The following is an 11255-nucleotide window of genomic DNA, read 5'->3' on the forward strand; positions in this document are numbered from 1 at the left end:
AAAAAAAAAGGGTGGAGTGGTTATTTTTAATTTGTACAGAAATATATTCTTATGTACACATCTCTGGAAAGGGTCAAAGAAATGAGTAAAATGTTTACTTCTGTGAGGGAAATAAGGGAGAAGGGTAGGGGAATAGTACTGTTTAAACTTAAATCCTTTTTTTTTTTTGAGAGAGCAAGCGAGCGAGCTGGGGGTGGGGAGCAGAGGGAAAGGGAGAGGATCTTAAGCAGACTCCATGCTGAGCGTGGAGCCTGATGTCAGGCTCCATCCCAGGACCCTGAGATCACAACCTGAGCTGAAATCAAGAGTCGGATGCTTAACCAACTGCGCCACCCATGTGTCCTGAGCTTAAATCTTTTTATTGAGGTTTAACATCATAAGTACATTCCAACATGTATTCCTTTTCCCCTCACTTCTAAAAATTATGAAGTATTTCAGATAAACAAATAGGTACAGAGATCAATGTAACAAACATGCAGCCAGCCAGCCACCCCTGAGCACATAAGGTAAATATTACAAATGTGGTAGAGACCCCCTACCATCTCTCCCTCATTCTAACTACCCATTACCTTGCCTCCGAAGGTATCACCATCCTGACTTTGGTGTTTATGACTGTCTTATAACATTGTCGTGTTCTTACTGCATCTGTACGTATCCCTTAAGAAGGTATGGTATTATTTTTCATGTTCTAAAATTTTATATAAATAATATTGTACTTTAAGAATCCTGCAACTCGCTGCTTTTAATTCTATTCATATATTACTTTTTAAAATTCTACTTACTCAAACATTAAGTTTCTCCCAAACCTCCCCCAATTAAAAAATAAATAGAAACAAAACTTACTCCTTACCATCTCATTTTAAAAAGCCTTTAAGCCATAATGAAATAAGAAGTAACAAAATAACAGAACCTACAGACACCTGAGCCTAAACCAAACTCCAAATTGTATTGTTCCACAAGGCCATTTAACTAAAAGTCACTATTTATTGTATTTGCTGCATAACCTGGATTCTAAAACACCACGAATTTATTATAGAGAGGTTTAAAAACCAAAATAAAACTGCTAGAGATTTCACGATGTGAAAAACATGTCTCAGATTCAATGAAATGGTTCAAATTGAAATAGTTTAAACTAGGCTTACAAATTGTTAAAAGAAAAACAAAACAAACCTCAGATCATAAACATTTTCATCAGATCTATCTACATACATACATATAGTACATTAGTATAATGAACTATTGAACTACATAGAAATGAGAAAGGGCACACTAAAAAGCCACATATACAAAAATCTTGTGGTTAGTGGTGTATGAGTAACAGTTAAATTCTTCATTTAATGAACACGTTTTGAAGAGAAATTTAATAAAGAAAAAATTATTTGAAAGCATGCATTATACAAGGCCTAGGGACAGAAGAAAAATATTTACATGCTGCAACCAAGAAGACTGCGGGCTAACATGCACCCCAATGTTTATAGCTGCCGGGTCCTCAATAGCCAAAACACGGAAAGAGCCCAGATGTCCACCAACAGATGAATGGATAAGAAGAACGGAATGTTACTCAGCCATCAAAAAGAATGAAATCTTGCCATTTGCAATGATGTGGTTGGAGCTAGAGAGTATTATGCTAAGCAAACTAAGTCAGAGAAAGACAAATACCATATGATCTCACTCATATGTGGAATTTAAGAAACAAAACAGATGGACATAGGGGAAGGGAAGGAAAAATAAAATGAGAGGAAAACAGAGAGGGAGGCAAACCATAAGAGACTCTTAAGTATGGGGAACAAACTGAGGGTTGCTGGAGGGAGCGGTGTGGGGTAACAGGGTGGCGGGCATTAAGGAGGGCACTTGAAGTAATGAGCACTGGGTGTTATAGGCAACTGATGACTCACTGAATTCTACCTCTGAAAATAATAATATAGTATATGTTAATTAAGTTGAATTTAAATTAAAAAATTTTTTAAAGAAGATTGCAGGCTAATAGGGAGACAAAACATGAAAAGTTGTAATTATGATGTAACGTAAAAAGTGGGAAATGTCATAAGATCAGTTCAGAGAACATGCTATGAGGGGGAGATCAATATCAGGCAACCCAATGAAAAATAAGCCTTCTGAACTGGATTTAGATGAACAGACAGAAGGTGAACATAGCATTCCAGGCAGGAAAAAATACAATGAATAAAATTACAGGGAGGATTGTGAATATATAGGTAACTGAAGAATTCAGCTTGGCATAGAAAAAACAAAATGAGTAATAAGAGATGTGGTCAGCTCACACAGCGTACCGAATGTAAAACTGAAAGGTACTCCAGTGTTTGAAAGGAATGGTGTTAAGATGTTTTTGCAGGAGGGTGAACAGTAGTTAAAGCTTGGACTCTGGAATTAGGTTGGATTAAAATTCCAATTCTGTCATTTAGCTGTGTGATCTCAGGAAGATGCTTAACTCTCTGGTCCTTGGTTTTACTTGTAAAATATGGATAATAACAGTATCCACCTCACAGGTTGTTACATAGATTTAATAAGATAATGCATAATAGCACATAGAAAGAGTGACTCCCACAGTAAGTGTTCAGTAAATACCAATCATCATCATCATCATAATCATCATCATCACCATCACCAGGCCTGTGAGTCAAGATTGCTCTAGTAGCAATACATAAAAAAAAAGATTAACAAGGGAAAGGTATGGAAAAATAAAGACCAGCAAGAAGTCCACCGCAACACCCAAGTAATGGCAGTGGGAATGAAGGAATACAAGAGATACACCAGATGTAGAACTGACATGACTTGGCAGCCAGACTAGATGTGGCCTGCCACAGAGAAGATACGGTCAAAGGCAAGTCTCAGAATTCCAGCATGGGTAACTGGAAGAATTCATTCATCCCTTCAGGACATATTTGCAGAGTAACTGTCATGTGTTAGGTATCAATATAAAGGCAGGGTCCCGGAACTCCAGAGAAGAGGCAGAGAAACCGGCTTCATAAAAGAGAAGTTTCATTTTGGATACAGTGAGTTCGAGGTGTTCACTCCAGGACATCTGAGTAATGTTTTGTGATCAATGGAGACACTATGCAGGACTGGGGCTCTAGAGATCAGGGCTAGATAGGGAGAGGAAGTCCTCTGTAATTATTACACAGGAGTGGATGGGACTATTGAGTGAAATAAGAGGGAAAAAGCTAAGAATGAATCCTCAACGCAGAAAAGACACAACAAGAAGAGTAATGGGGATTGACTCCAAAATGACCCAGAGGTTGGGTTTGGCAGGGAAGATTTAAAGCAGGGGGGGTGTGAAGGAAAGGCAAGAACCTGGGCAGGGAGTAGTCCACCAATGGTGGAAAGTACTGCAGAGAAACATGGGGACGAAGCCTATTATAAATACCTCAAGTGTGGTGACTAAGATTTCTAGTGACCTCTGACAATAGTCTGGGAAAGGAGCAAGAGCAAAATATCTCACTGCAAGCGAACATTAGCAGAGGCCACAAAGGATAGGCACAGATAGGATATGACATTGATGATAGGGAGCTCCGAGAAGACTTTCAGGCTGAAGAGGGGTGGAATCTCCAGAAGCCAGAAGGAACACAAGCAAAAGTTTAAGTGTGGCAGTTAGCCATGGAGAAGAAAGGGATTTCTGACAGTGGCAAGGAGATGGCTCAGGTGAGGAGAGAATCTGAGAGTACTCCTCAGATGGCTTCGATTCATACACTGTGAAGTCAGTCCATATGCAGAGGGAAGAGCTGTTTAGACCTTGAAAGAAACCTAGGGTAACAATCCCTGATGCTATTATATAGTGATGAAGTTTATACAAAACTTTCACATAAAATAATTTTTCCGTTTCAGGGGTGCCTGAGTGGCTCAGTCCGTGAAGTGTCTGGATATTGGTTTCCACTCAGATTGTGATCTCAGGGTCATGGAATCAAGCCCCATGTCAGGCTCCACACTCCTCATGGAGTCTGCCTGGGATTCTCTAAAATAGATAAATGAAATCTTCAAAAAAAAATGAAGGCATAAAAAGAGATTTAAAACAATTTTTTTTTGTTTCAGATGAGGTACTTTCTATTAAGCTGCAAGTTCACTGACTCTATCATTTTTGTTAAACTCATTCAGTGAATTTTTAACTTCAGATATATTTCCAGGTCTAAAATTTTCATCTCATCCCTTTTTAGTTTCTATTTCTCTGCTGAGATTTCCTGTTTGTTGACATTACCACTTTATTCTGCTTTACATTCTTGAGCGTAGTTATAATAGCTGCTTTAAATCTTCCCTGCCAAACCCAACCTCTGGGTCATTTTGGAGTCAATCCCCATTAATGAGGGTGATAATTTCCTGTTTCATTTTGGACAATATCCTAGACATTGTGCTTAACTCTGGTAAAGACTCTAGATTCTGTGATATTACTTCCAAAAAGTACTGATGTTTTTGCTTTGTTGTTACAATTAACTTGGCTGGACTTAAACTCCAAATTCTGCTTCCCTTTTCGTTCAGTTTTTTAGCTGTTGGTGTGCTATATGGAGGCTCAACATGTGTAAGTTTAGGGGTTGGCAAGAGAGTCAAGCTGAATCATACACAATATTTGGGGTTCCCCCAGCATTCTTTCTAGGATTTTCTCTTTCCAGCTGTGTGGTCACTCTAAACTCTGTCTTCTTTTCTTCAAGCAAGATTACAGGTTATTAACCTAAGTTGAGCCAACTCCTGTCACCAACTGGAGCCTTCTCTCAGGATAAAAGCCATAAAAAATGGAAACTCATCTGCTGTTGTTCCATTCTTCCAAGTGTAGACTTCATTCCAGTTTCTGCCTGATTTTTGTCACTTTCAAATGCCATCTGGTAGTTTCTAAAGTTTTTTTTTCAAGTTTATACAGTTGGACCCTTGACCCACATCAGTTTGAACTGCATGGGCCCACTCATATGCAATTTTTTGGGATAAACACAGTACAGTACTGCACATGTATTTTCTCTTCCTTATGATTTCCTTTTCTTTCTTTTTTTTTTTTTAAGTAAGCTCTAGGCCCAACATGGGGCTTGAACTCAGAACCCGGAGATCAAGAGTCACACTCTAAAGAACCAGCCAGGTGCCCCTTCCTTATGATTTTCTTAATAACACTTTCTTTTATCTAGCTTATTTTGTTATAAGAATACAGCATATAATACATGTAACATACAAAAAATGTTAATCGATTGTTTATGCTATCAGTAAGGCTTTCAGTCAATAGTAGGCTATTAGTAGTTTAGCTTAGGAGGCTGGAGAGGGAGTTGTCAAGTTAAATGCAGATATTTGACTGTGCAGGGAGGTTGGCTCCCCTAATCCCCACACTGTTCAAGAGTCAAATGTAGTTTCTAGTTCAGAATTGTCCCAATAAGTACTACTCTGCCATTATTACCCTTTATCAGTTCTAAAAGTGCTGGCCTCAAGATCCACTTACACTCTTAAGAAGAGCATTAGGGACTGCAAAGAGCTGTTGCTTATGTGGGTTGTATTTATCAATATTTACCATATAAAAAATTAAAAGTGAGACATTTAAAAATTTTTAATTCATTTAAAATAACATTAAACCCATTACATATTTAAACATAAAATATTTTTTCTAAAAAATAACCACATATATTTTGTAAGTGGGAAGAGTAGCATTGTTTTATATTTTATAGTACTCTTTTAATACCTGGCTTTAAAAAATACAGCTGGGTTCTTTGCTTCTGTGTTCAATCTGTTGCTACAAGTTGTTTTGATTCAAGTATATTAAGAGATTTTGGCCTTGCAAAAGCAAGATCCTTGTAGATCTTGAAAAGGTTTCAGGAACCTCTGGGGGTCCTGGAGCCATACTTTGAGAATCTCTGCCCTATGCTATCTTTTTTTAATCCTATGAGGTAACAGAGCAGGTACAATATTAGTTCCATTTTATGGTTGAGGAACCATAGGCTCAGAGAAGGTGGGAGAGGTACCCTAGTCAGAAAACTAGCCATTAAATGTGCTGGGAGTACTTAAAGTCTCACTTTTAACTCATGCCTTTTCTTCAAAACCCCCATCTAAAACTTTTAACGTACATATGATGGCAGATTTTGCAAATATATTGAATCGAATAAGGGGAAAATTTTTCCAAGTTTATAAAATGAAACGAATTCAGATATGCTTAAAAAAAACACAACTTAGATACATAATAGATTCACTCAAACTTCTTTGTATAATAATAGACCTTTGAGGTTTTAAGGCAACACAACCAGATTTTATGTCAATACAGCCAATCCATCACAAAATTATTAAAAACATTTTCTAATATAACCTACTTTACAAATTTATTAGCAAGGTTTTTCATATAGCCTTTGCTCATCATTTCTTTGACCATCATATTATTTTCTCTAGTATGTGGAATAGTTAAAGCTTCCTAGGCATACAGAAAGATCTTAGAAGTTTTATTTAAGAATTTTGGGTGGAGGAGCACTTGGGTGGCTCAGTTGGTTAAGCATGTGCCTTCCACTCAGGTCATAATCCTGGGTTCTGGGATAGAGCCCCACGTCCGGCTCCCTGGTCAGTGGGAGCCTGCTTCTCCCTCTCCCCTCTGATCATGCTCTCTCTCTCTCTCTCAAATAAATCAAACCTTAAAAAAAAGAAAAGAATTTTGGGTGGAAATTTTAGGATATGAGAGAAGTTGCAAAAAAATAATTTATCATTTTATTACATTTACAAATACAAGAGCCAAAATAAAAGTGCTTCATCTTAATATGCTATGTCTATTATCGAAGTGGTATTTTATACTGTAATAATAGAATTAGTATTGATATTTAAGAGAGACTACAAAACCTTGTTTACTAACTAAATTGCATTAACTCTGGATTAGCTCAAACTAAGTAAACCAGAACAGCTTTATATCAGTATCCATTTTTGTTTAATTCAAAGTTAACTTGATATTTAACATCTTTTGATTTTTACTTATTTAAAAAAATCTTTTGTATTAGTTAGACTGGACTCTCAGATCTATGGTAGCCAGATGATGTCCTGGAATACACAGCTTTTCATTCTCTCAGGCTGTAGAATCTTTAATAAAAACAGGACAAGAGGAGTAAGACATCTGTTCCTGTAGAAAATAAACAGTCTTTAGATTTTTCTCTCTGGTTCCTACCACTGTAACTTTATTATTAAATTATCATTAAGACAAGGAGACAGAAAAGTTGGCAGAGGAACATGTACAGCTTTTTTGAGATACTTACTCATGGCTATAAATACAAAGGTAAAAGCAGAAATATTAAAAGTGCCACATGATAATAGACTTTATACAATGATTTTAAGTTTTTAATGGTATTTTCACATGATTATGGAGGTTTAACATTTTATAACCTAGAGAAAGAATGTTTGCAGAGATCATTTTATCATGGAATAGTAGCTCTTATCACTGACTATACTGCAAAACTTTCAATGCAGAGTTGTACTGATGCCTGCGTCCTACTCTAGACCAAGCCAAACAGAATTGCTGAGTAAGTCTCAGATCCTTTTTTAAAAAGCTCTTCAGGTTGTTCTAATATGATGCCTCAGTCAAGAACCATTGTGTTAGAAGGGAACCAAGGAAACCGAAGAGAATATTTCACACTGTAAAATTACAGAGAAAGACAAGCAATTTTACAAGAAATGCTCAAAATGTGGGAATTATACCAATTACATTAAATGAACAAAAATCAACTATTGTAATTCCAATTGTAACTTTAAAAAAAATTAGCCAGATTTGAAGAAACAAAAGTGCTCTCAAACTAGTAAACTGGACACTGGGGGCAGAGGAAGAACATACCATTTTCAGACTTCTTCTAAAAAAGTATTTAGGAAAAAGAGGTATTTACTCTCACACACCATTATGCCTATTTTCATAACATCTGAAGATGATACAGAAATCGCAAATCTGAAAATATTGAGATAAAATGTGCAGTAATTCTAGGCATCTACTTACAAAAATCACTGAAAATATTAGAGAAGAGGGTAAGAAGCAGACGTGGTAGATGACACAGGAAGAGCAGTTATGCTCTAGAAACCTTTAACGGAACAGGGAAACGTTAGTTTGGGGCCTGCCTGTTGCCAGACACAGCCAGCCTACTACATCTCTAACCATCTAACCAACATGTGGGATGCCTCATAAAGCTGCAGCACCAGGCAAACAAGAGTGCTAACACCGGTGAGTGCAAATTGCTAGTGAACCTTAAAAAAATCAGAACCCTGTGAAGGAAAATAAACAATTCTTCTTAGACCACCAAAAAATAATAATAATGACTGCATTTCTGAAAGAAAAAAATAAGGTACTCAAAGGACAGTCGGAAGCTGGATAACGACAATGCTAGTATAGACCTAGAATACAGTACGAACAAGAATAACTATAACTTCTGAATATAGGTGAACCAATACTTCCTTTGCCACAGAATGCTCCACAAACACGGTATCCAGATGGGTTAATGAAGGCCTTTGCTTCAAGTGCCTAGAGCTTTTCACAAAGAACAAAAAGTCATTGTATGGTTGATATGTACAGGTTAGAAATGATTTAGAAAAATTTCAAAAATAACTAACAATAATATAAACACTTTTTCTTCAGATAAGATTAAAAAAAAAGAAAAAAATTCCTGCAAGCAAAGGGAAAGCAGATGTGTGAATAAATTCAATTACTAATCCTGAAACTGATGTTTGTTTCAAATACTGTCCTCTTCCTCTACTCTCCCTAAGCGAGTTCAAGTAGCAATATCTTTCCTATCCTAGAGGAAATAATACTGTTCTAGTTAAAATAGCTACTATTATAATGAGTAAATACTACATGCAAGCACTTGTACTAAGTGCTACGTACATTCTTTTAGTCCTCACCTTGATCATGTGTTATTTTTATTTCTACTTTACAGATGAGGAAAAACATGGGCTTAGAACACACAACTAGCAGATAGTATAAAGTGGGGATCAAAAGCTAGGTCTGACTCCATAACCTGCACTGTAACTATAAATTGGAGTAGTACTTTTCTTAGCATTCTTCTCTCAAAGGATTGAAGTTCACATGCAATTTGGAATAAATAAGCAGAAAGGGGGCACAGGAAGTGGTGTGCAAGTACTTTATAATTTATCAAGATAAGAGCACCTGCACTGCTTTTTTAAGACAAGAAAAAAACCCTGCAATAATATAAAACCCCCAACTCTGTTCTGGCCCTATTATTACAAAAAAGTACAAGTTTTTCTTTAACAAGATGGTCAAGCACCACCTACGGGCCATAGTAAATAAATCACTTTGGTTCAGTGGTGGGGAGGGCATTATGCAACACTTCCCAGCACTGCCCTTGCCAGGATATTTTACGGCCAAGACTCTTGGGCCCCTCCTCCCCAGCTAGACAGCCTGGCTCCTGCGCATTCCCCTCAGGAGATAGGGTGGAAGCACACAGCTCCATTTTCTAAGGCAAAGAGGGCAGCTGAAAGTCCTGCTCAGCCTCTCTGGGCAACCACAGGCGCCAATAAATCAGCCACAGGCGATTCTCTCATCCCTTTCCTGGCTTGAAGTGGTAGCAAGATACAATGCAAAAGTGCTCTGACTGGACTTGGGAGATAAGTGATCTAGCCTTGAATTCTACTGCAAATGACAGCATCATAGAAGCCAGGTAAATCTCTGATTGTTTCCTCGTTTGTATCATAGAGACAATACTACCTCCTGTTTTGTCAAGTACTCAAAATTCATCTATGCAAGTGGCTAGCCACTGCAGGCACTCAATAAGCAGCCAACGACCTGAGCTGAATCCCTCTCCACTACCTCCAAATAAGACATTCAGGGAAGGGCTGGGCAAAAACGTAGAGCAAGTCATGTGAGGCCCCTCCCTGCTTTGTTGCTGACCATCCCTGTGATGTTCCACTCCTTCCTGATAACCTCCCAGCCGTCAGAACTAATCTATGCCGAGTGCTATGCCAGTATCCTGCTCCCTATTAAGGAACTGATTTCTGATAATGGATAGATTATCCTTAATCAAAACGTATCTAGATTGCTAAAGAGAACTTTGATGCCTTAACCTAAGGAAGCAACCAGTGCTGCAAATGTTGGTTATTCTTACGGAGTAGGGCTGAATTTTGGAGGAGACCGGCTTTGAGCCCCAACATATATCACAGGCAATCTATTCCACCTAAAGATAATGCCAACCCCATTCCTTAAAATACCAGAGCTATCACACAATGCCCAAGCCTGGTCTCTCAATAATCTGTATCAAGCCAAGTATAATCACCTCTGGCCGACTGTCTCTACAGTGAGTGAGTTAAACTGGCACTGCACTGCTGGTGTGGTGGAGAGCCCAATAACCAAGGCCTGGCGCCCCAGAGTCCAGTTACTCAAAAGGTGTAGGGCTTCGATCAAGCCACACGTTCCTTAGGCCGGTGTCTTCATCTGTAAAACAGAGGGATGAACTAGATTTCCTGTAAGGCCCCTTTCAGCTTTAAAATCTGTCATCCCAAAGTGTACTTTACACACTTGTCAAAATCCCGTGAGAATCAACAGTTTTGCCAAAAAACTTGAGTCTCAAGAGAATGAATGCCAAATGTAATTTCCTGGGGGGAAATGGGCGTTACTTTATGAAACATGTTAGCTGCTGTCAAATTCCAAGTACAGCGCTGGGTGCTGCCTAAGTAGCTTCATTTCTCCAAATAACTAGTGCTAGGGAAGCAGTTAACGATCGGGCAAACTTTAAAAAGAAAAACTGGATTTACTCAGAATGAGATTAGTATATTTTGAAAAAAGGAAGAAATGAATTATGGAGGGGGAGGAACTTCCTGCCCTAGAAACGGGGTAATCACAAACGGGGGTGGGGAAGGGAGAGGACAGTGGCCGCAGCGTCTCTCAGTTTGCACCAGGAGACCCGCCCACTTGCGAGAAGGGTTCGCGCGGCCGCTCCGGGAACGCCGCGAGCCCGTCGGGGGTTCCCGCGCGGGGTCAGGCCCCGGCACCCGCCTTCTGCGAGCAGCGAAAGGCGACTCTGGGCATCCTCGGCCCAGCGCTCACTCGCGGTTGCCATTTTCCTCCTGTGCCCTGATTGACATGTCAAACGGACCAAAACACCCCACTTCCCAGCTACTTGCATCTGTCCCGCGACCGGCGCAGCTGCAGGCCACCGCCCCGGGCGGCTCGCGGCGGGAGGGACTGAGCCCCGAGCAGCCCACAGGGGCCGGGCCGCGTCGCTTACCCAGACGCCGCCGCGGCGGCCAGCCTGCTCCTCCGTGCGGGAGGGGCGGCTCCCGCCCCGCGCACGTCACGCGGCGGCGCCGGCTCACGC

The 11255-nt window shown here is 39.4% G+C and overlaps 1 protein-coding gene across 4 annotated transcripts in view; it reads right to left on the reverse strand.

Moving 5' to 3' along the window:
- ZBTB25 (zinc finger and BTB domain containing 25) overlaps positions 1-11249 on the reverse strand; it is a 20103-nt gene extending 8854 nt beyond the window's left edge. The window contains exons 1-2 of one of the 4 annotated variants that reach the window (XM_034642614.1): positions 11166-11249; positions 10215-10372 (exon numbers count right to left, since the gene is read on the reverse strand). The gene's annotated coding sequence lies outside the window, so the exon portion shown is untranslated. The other 3 variants (XM_034642615.1, XM_034642618.1, XM_034642616.1) reach the window with 3 other exon arrangements.
- Between the last annotated feature and the right edge of the window lie 6 nt (positions 11250-11255).

This window comes from Ailuropoda melanoleuca, chromosome 14, assembly GCF_002007445.2.
Source record: "Ailuropoda melanoleuca isolate Jingjing chromosome 14, ASM200744v2, whole genome shotgun sequence".
Lineage (NCBI taxonomy): Eukaryota > Metazoa > Chordata > Mammalia > Carnivora > Ursidae > Ailuropoda > Ailuropoda melanoleuca.